Source organism: Carlito syrichta, unplaced genomic scaffold (assembly GCF_000164805.1).
Source record: "Carlito syrichta isolate Samal-C Ts95f unplaced genomic scaffold, Tarsius_syrichta-2.0.1 Scaffold273044, whole genome shotgun sequence".
NCBI classification, from domain to species: domain Eukaryota; kingdom Metazoa; phylum Chordata; class Mammalia; order Primates; family Tarsiidae; genus Carlito; species Carlito syrichta.
The window spans coordinates 452,791-459,138 of NW_007217140.1; positions in this window are offsets into that span (position 1 = coordinate 452,791).

Below are 6,348 nucleotides of genomic sequence, written 5' to 3' on the forward strand. Positions count from 1 at the left end.
GAAACAAAGATCTGAGTATCACATGTTCTCACTCATAAGTGGACCTTAAACAACTATCATGATATTATAAGAAAACGATTGACAGTGGTGGGAAACTATGGCGGGGGGCAGGGAGGGGAAGGGAGGTGGGATTAACGGTAGTTGGCATCTGTCTGGGGATGGGGGGGCACACCTCATCAACAAAGTTACCTGCACAATGCATATTTGTATACCTAACCCTTAACTGTACCCCACAATTTTAAAATAAAAAATATGCTAAAAAAAAAAAGATTAGCAATGCAAAAAAAAATCGTGGCATACATAGTATATCCAGATTTACACATTTGAGATGTGACTCTAAAGGCTAGAGAGAGACTAAAGATAGGAATGCCACATGCCGAGTTGCAACAAATATTTCAATCCAAGTGAGTGATAATGAGGAAGGAATGAATCACCATATAGGAGACACAGCCATTGTATAACTACTGTGACTCAATGAGTCTCTGAATGTAGGGAATGGTAGAGATGGATTTTTACATGACTCCTGAACTTTCAAGGTATGTAATTTGGCAGATAAATTGTGTCATTAGTTGTAATACTATGACATGTATATATTGGTTTTTGTCAACAGTTTCTGGCTGATAACTCCCATAACGCTTTTCATGGTCTTTTGTTATCAAGTTGAGGCCCTTTATATCTTAGTAGCAGGCCTTGAAAAACAGAATTTTTCTCTCTGATGTTCACCTGCGCCTTTTTCTTCCCAAGGCAGGACACTAATCTTCCCCTGCCTTTCCCTAAAGAAAATTATCTGATTGTAGGTCATAGGACCCCTATTTCAGAAGGAGTCCTGCCCCAAACCCTGGAAGAAGAAATTCTAGACAAAGAGGCCAAGAAGAATCTAAAGAGACAGCCATTGTTGATTTTCTTCATGCAGTCTATTAGTATTAGATCATACCCTTTTTGTCCAATCCCCATAAAAGTCCCAAAAGGAAAAGCTACAACAAGTTTTTGGATAGTGGAACACCTGGAGGTTCCTGAAAGGTGGTGTGCCTGGAGAAGGCATGGAACCTCCATTTCCCTTTCTACATGCCTTGCCCCATGCATTTCTTCATGTGCATCTTTTCTGATATCCTTTGTAATAAATCAGAAAATGTAAGTGTTCCTGAGTTCTGTGAGCTGTTCTAACCCATTAATTGAACCCAAGGGTCCTGATTTATAGTTGACCCGTCAGAAGCACAGGTAAAGCAACATGAGTTTCGCAGTTGGTATCAGAAGTGGGAGAAATCTCATGGAACTGAGCCTTCAACCTGTGGAATCTGACTCTATCTCCAGGTAAGTAGTGTCAGAATTGAACTGAATTCGAGGGTACCCAGCTGGTGTCCTCGGCAGAACTGATCACTTGCTTGTTGGTTGGGAGAAATCCCCACATATTTGATTGTAGAAATGTTCTGTGTTGATTGTAGTTGAATGAGAGGCTAGGAAAAAAATAACCACTTTGAATTTGTTTGTTTTTCTACTCATATTAATTGTGACAGTAAACATGGGAAGCAAAACAATTGAGTTTTGAATTAGTCAAGTTTTAGGTTTCTATGCAGCTGCTTTTATTTTTCTGATTGAACTTTACTTTTATTTTTATTTTTTTGAGTTGGAGTCTCACTCTGTCACCCAGGCTGGAGTGCTGTGGCAAAATCATGGCCACCCCAGCGGTGACCTCCTGGGCTCTGATGATCCTTCTGCCTTAGCCTTCCAAGTAGCTGGAACTACAGGTGCATGCTACTGCACCTGGCTAATTTTTTCATCTATCAACTTGTCAAGTTGCCTGGAATGGTCTCAAACCCGTGGACTCAGGCAATCCACTTGCCTTGGCCTCCCAAAGTGCTGGGATTACAGGCTGAGCCACTGAGCCCGGCCACGAGTGAATTTTATTTTTTATTTTTTTAATACATATTTTTTATTTTAAAATTGTGGGGTACAGTTAAGGTTAGGTATACAAATATGCATTGTGCAGGTACCCTTGTTGATGAGGTATACCCCCCCACCCCTGCCCCAGACAGATATTGACTACCGTTAATCCCATACAATTGAATTTTATACACACATCATACTCTGTTACAAATGTTAAGGTACATGACTTTACCATTACATTTTTCTGTTTTCAAGATGTGTCATGGAATCCTACAGTATATCTAGCACATATTAGGTAAGCTGGATATCATCTGTTTGCTCTTTCAGAATCAATCTCCATTTTCTTCACCCTGCTCTGCTTCCCAGAAACCTGGGCGCCAAGGACTAAAGCAATCAACACCCTTCCCTCTGGTTAATAGTCAGGTTTGAAAAACATGAATAATAAGGAGTTTGCAGGAAAGAAAAAAAGCAAAGTTGGTGTATGTGTTCTCTCGGCTCCCTTTAGCTGGGTTGCTATGGTAAGCTGTATGCACAATGAAAAGTTAAATTTTCCATTAAAAATTTGAAAGCTCACTCTATAACCCTCTCTGTCCTCAGATCTTAGTTACTGCTTCCTGTGCTTTCTCCTTCAGGCCTAGAGGTGGTTACAATCCTTTATTTTAGCTCCAGGGTATGGCACTGCTGGGCAGGAATTCCCCCACACCTTTCTCACATGTTTGTAGATCATCTCTTTATTTAATGATCCTCACATTGAGTATATTATCTTTTTTTTTTTGCCAGAACCCTCACTGATACAGGAATTGGTACTGAAAGTATGTCTCCTTGAAAGAGACAATCAAAATGTAATTCTGAAATTGGGTTACTCATGTATTCGAGGAGGGCACAGCTAACCACTTTGATTGAAAGAAATGGGTGGGATACATGCATGATCAATGTTTGTATAACTAACCCTGAATTGTACTCCACATCTTTGTAATAAAAATTTTAAAAAAGAAGCCAGGCTCCGTGGCTCAGTCTGTAATCCCGCGCCTTTGGGAGGCTGAGGTGAGTGGGTTGTCTGAGCCTGCGGGGTCGAGACCCGCCTGGGCAGCAAGACCTCATCTCTACAATAAATCAAAAAATCAGCCGGGCGTGGAAGCGTGTGCCTGTAATTCTGGTTACTTGGAAGGCTGAGGCGGAAGGATCGCCGGAGCCCAGCAGGTCGAGGCTGCGGTGGCCGGGAGCGGCCACTGCACTCCAGTCTGGGCGACAGAGTGAGACTCCAACTCAAAAAAAAAAAAAAGTACACAAATAAATTTTTAATGTCATATCTAAACACTTGGTCTCTTCACCCTCCAATCTTTTTATACATGCATAATTTTCATTAATAGTCACTTCAAGTTGTTGCCTATCACTTCACTTTGGAAAATGGGTGACCTATTGTGTGTCTACACCAGAAAGCATTCTAAATACAACCTTGCTTGAGGCGTGAGAAGAAACAGAAACATAAGGACAATAAAAAATGGCTATAGGAATATATCAAGTAAAGTTCAAGCCTATTGAACTATCTTTCTTAACTGTAATATTTTTGTTACAAGATAATTATCATCCTGAATTTAATGCATGTTATTCTCAGAAGCTCTTTTCATTCTGTGATTTGGATGCTTCTGGCATGAGAGCTTAAACTACAATGTACAACTTGGATTAAGGTTATCCAAAAATGAAAGATTATAAATGCAAACTTATAATTACCAGAGTTACTGAATATCAATACTTTATAAGAAGCCTTAATCAATTTCATTGCATTTACATTAGTTGTTCTAATTAACATTTTCCTACCAGCGGTACTGACAAACTTAATAGACTTTATAAATAATTGGTCAATATCAAATGTGTCACAAATTCACTTCATCTTTGGAAAGAGCCCCAGTTGCTACTTCTGTGTTGCATCCTTGCAAATGGTCCAAAATTCACAATTAATGCTGGTTCAACACGTGACAGGTATTTGATTTTTTTCAAATGACAAGTTTTGTTTGCGTGCCAAAAAAAGTATAATTTTCCATAGTTATGGATTGTGAAAATGCTAGTTTTTGTGAACTCTAACCCATTGCTAGAAATTGGTAAGAACACTTTCAATGAAAGATACTCAATGGAGGAGGAAAATTCAAGTTTAGTGAAGCAATTAAAATGTAAGTCAGAGTCACAGAAATCTATAAGAATTCCTATTACTTAATCTGAAAAAAAAATGTTGGTGTCAATAAAAAAAAGAAAGCAATGGGTAAGGGCAAAGTATAGCATGCTATGACACCAAACAATCAATTTGCAAGTCTTGGCAGTATAGGATTTAGTGCAAGTGAAGAGAAAGGTACAAGAAGGAAAGAAAATGACTTGGTCTCTATGGCAAAAATAGTAAATAGAAGGATTGTGGAGTCCTCTTCCTTCTTCTAACTGCCCTGAAAAATGAACTTAAGGAAAAAGGGAAATTAAAAACTATTAAGATATAATTGAGAACATGTTTGGAGAACCAGAGGGTCTCCACTGAAGCTCTGAAATAATACCTTGTTTCCTTCTTGTTCATATGATGTATGGATAAGGACTGAGTCCAGGGTCTGATTTTAAGGGCTGCAGAGTTGGAGCAACAACCAAATACTCCACTTAAAAGTCTTTTAAGCTAAGTTAAGGGCACTGGGAAGCCTGGGACCTGGAGACTTGGGACAAGGACATTTGGGCAACTATGATGAAGGCACACATGCAATCAACAACATGGATTTTCTTGCAGTCAGAATGATATCATGTCTGCTGTGTGTTCAATTTTTTATTTTCAGGGGACTGACATGCTAGATGGTCACATCCATCACAGAGGGGATGTTAATTTGTCCTCGAGGGATAAACACTATTGCTGGCTCTGCTTTCCCTGCCAGCAACACTTCATGCATAACCATTTATACACACACAAAATGCTTCTCTCATCCCCATGGTATCCCGTGCAATGCTGTCTCTGACCAGGAAAATATTTTACAGTAAAGAAAAGACAGCAATAGTCTCAAGATCATGAAATTCACTAGTTTCACCACATGCTCAAGACCCAGATACTGCTGACTTGATAGAACTTTATGTAGACTCAGTTCATATATTCAGAACTTCATATATGCACTAGCTCTAGGACATGTGGGATATGCCGTAACCTAGTAGATAATTAGTTATGCCATTTCTCCTGTGGCAGAATGCACAGGCTTGGAACGCCAGGGGTAGTTATGGGAGCTGATACTGTCATTCTGTGGCTTTTTAACCTACTTGAAGAGCTTTGCTTTCCTTCTTACATCTTCAACTTCAGTGTGTTTGGAGGCCCTAGGGTATCATAGAGGGGTATTTCCATGATAGAACACAATTAAGAATCTGATGAATTACTCCTGACCTTTATTACTTCCCACGCCACTGAAGCAAGAGTCAGAAAAATGGGTCATTGAAGGGCTGGAAAGACAAATTCAGCAGTCGAAGAGATGTCTTGATCAATAGACCTAGTCTATAAAAAACTGAAGCAACTCATTCATGATAGGACAACTAAAGGCTCAGATCCACAGAAACAAAGATTTGAGGACTTCATCAGGTTAAGAACGTCAACTAGCTGAGGTGCTGACTAAAGGCAGAGAGAACACAGAATACGTGGTGGAAGAAGGCAGCTGCAATTACCCTGTTTTGAGTTCTGTGACCACCAGGGTATAAAACAGTTATGTTTGTGTTTATTAACTATGGATTTTTGCCTGTTTTGCTAGAGATACCTTGCATGAATAACATTGGTGGTGATGATCAGGCAGGAAATATGGCCAAATTTATATTACCCGTTAGGATGCGGTAGCTTATAGGATTGGAGTCCCCCTTTGGTATGAATACGAACTTTGCACCAAAGAACAAGGATAGACTGTGGACAAGACTTTAAGAAGCAAAGTGATGGACTATGCTGGATGTCTTCCTTTGTCTGTTCATGTCTATTCTCCAAAACTCTCTAAAGTTAATTTGTAACATACTCAAATGAAAGCCCAATATAGATATTGGAACTAGGGGATAACTGAGGTGAAGTTGTTACAAAAAATGTCGTTCTTTAAACATTTGAGTAGAAAATTCACCAAATTTTAATCTTTTGGATAAGAATCTTGATCAGGTAAATGTTTCTCACTGTATGTATGAGTTCTAGAAGATTTTTTTTTGTTTGTTTGTTTGTTTTTTTTGAGTTGGAGTCTCACTCGGTCGCCCAGACTGGAGTGCAGTGGCCGCTCCCGGCCACCGCAGCCTCGACCTGCTGGGCTCCAGCGATCCTTCCGCCTCAGCCTTTCGAGTAGCTGGAATTACAGGTGTGTGCTACCACGCCCGGGTGATTTTTTGATTTATTGTAGAGATGAGGTCTTGCCTGCCCAGGCGGGTCTCGAACCTGCGGGCTCAGGCAATCCACTCACCTCAGCCTCCCAAAGGCGCAGGATTACAGGCTGA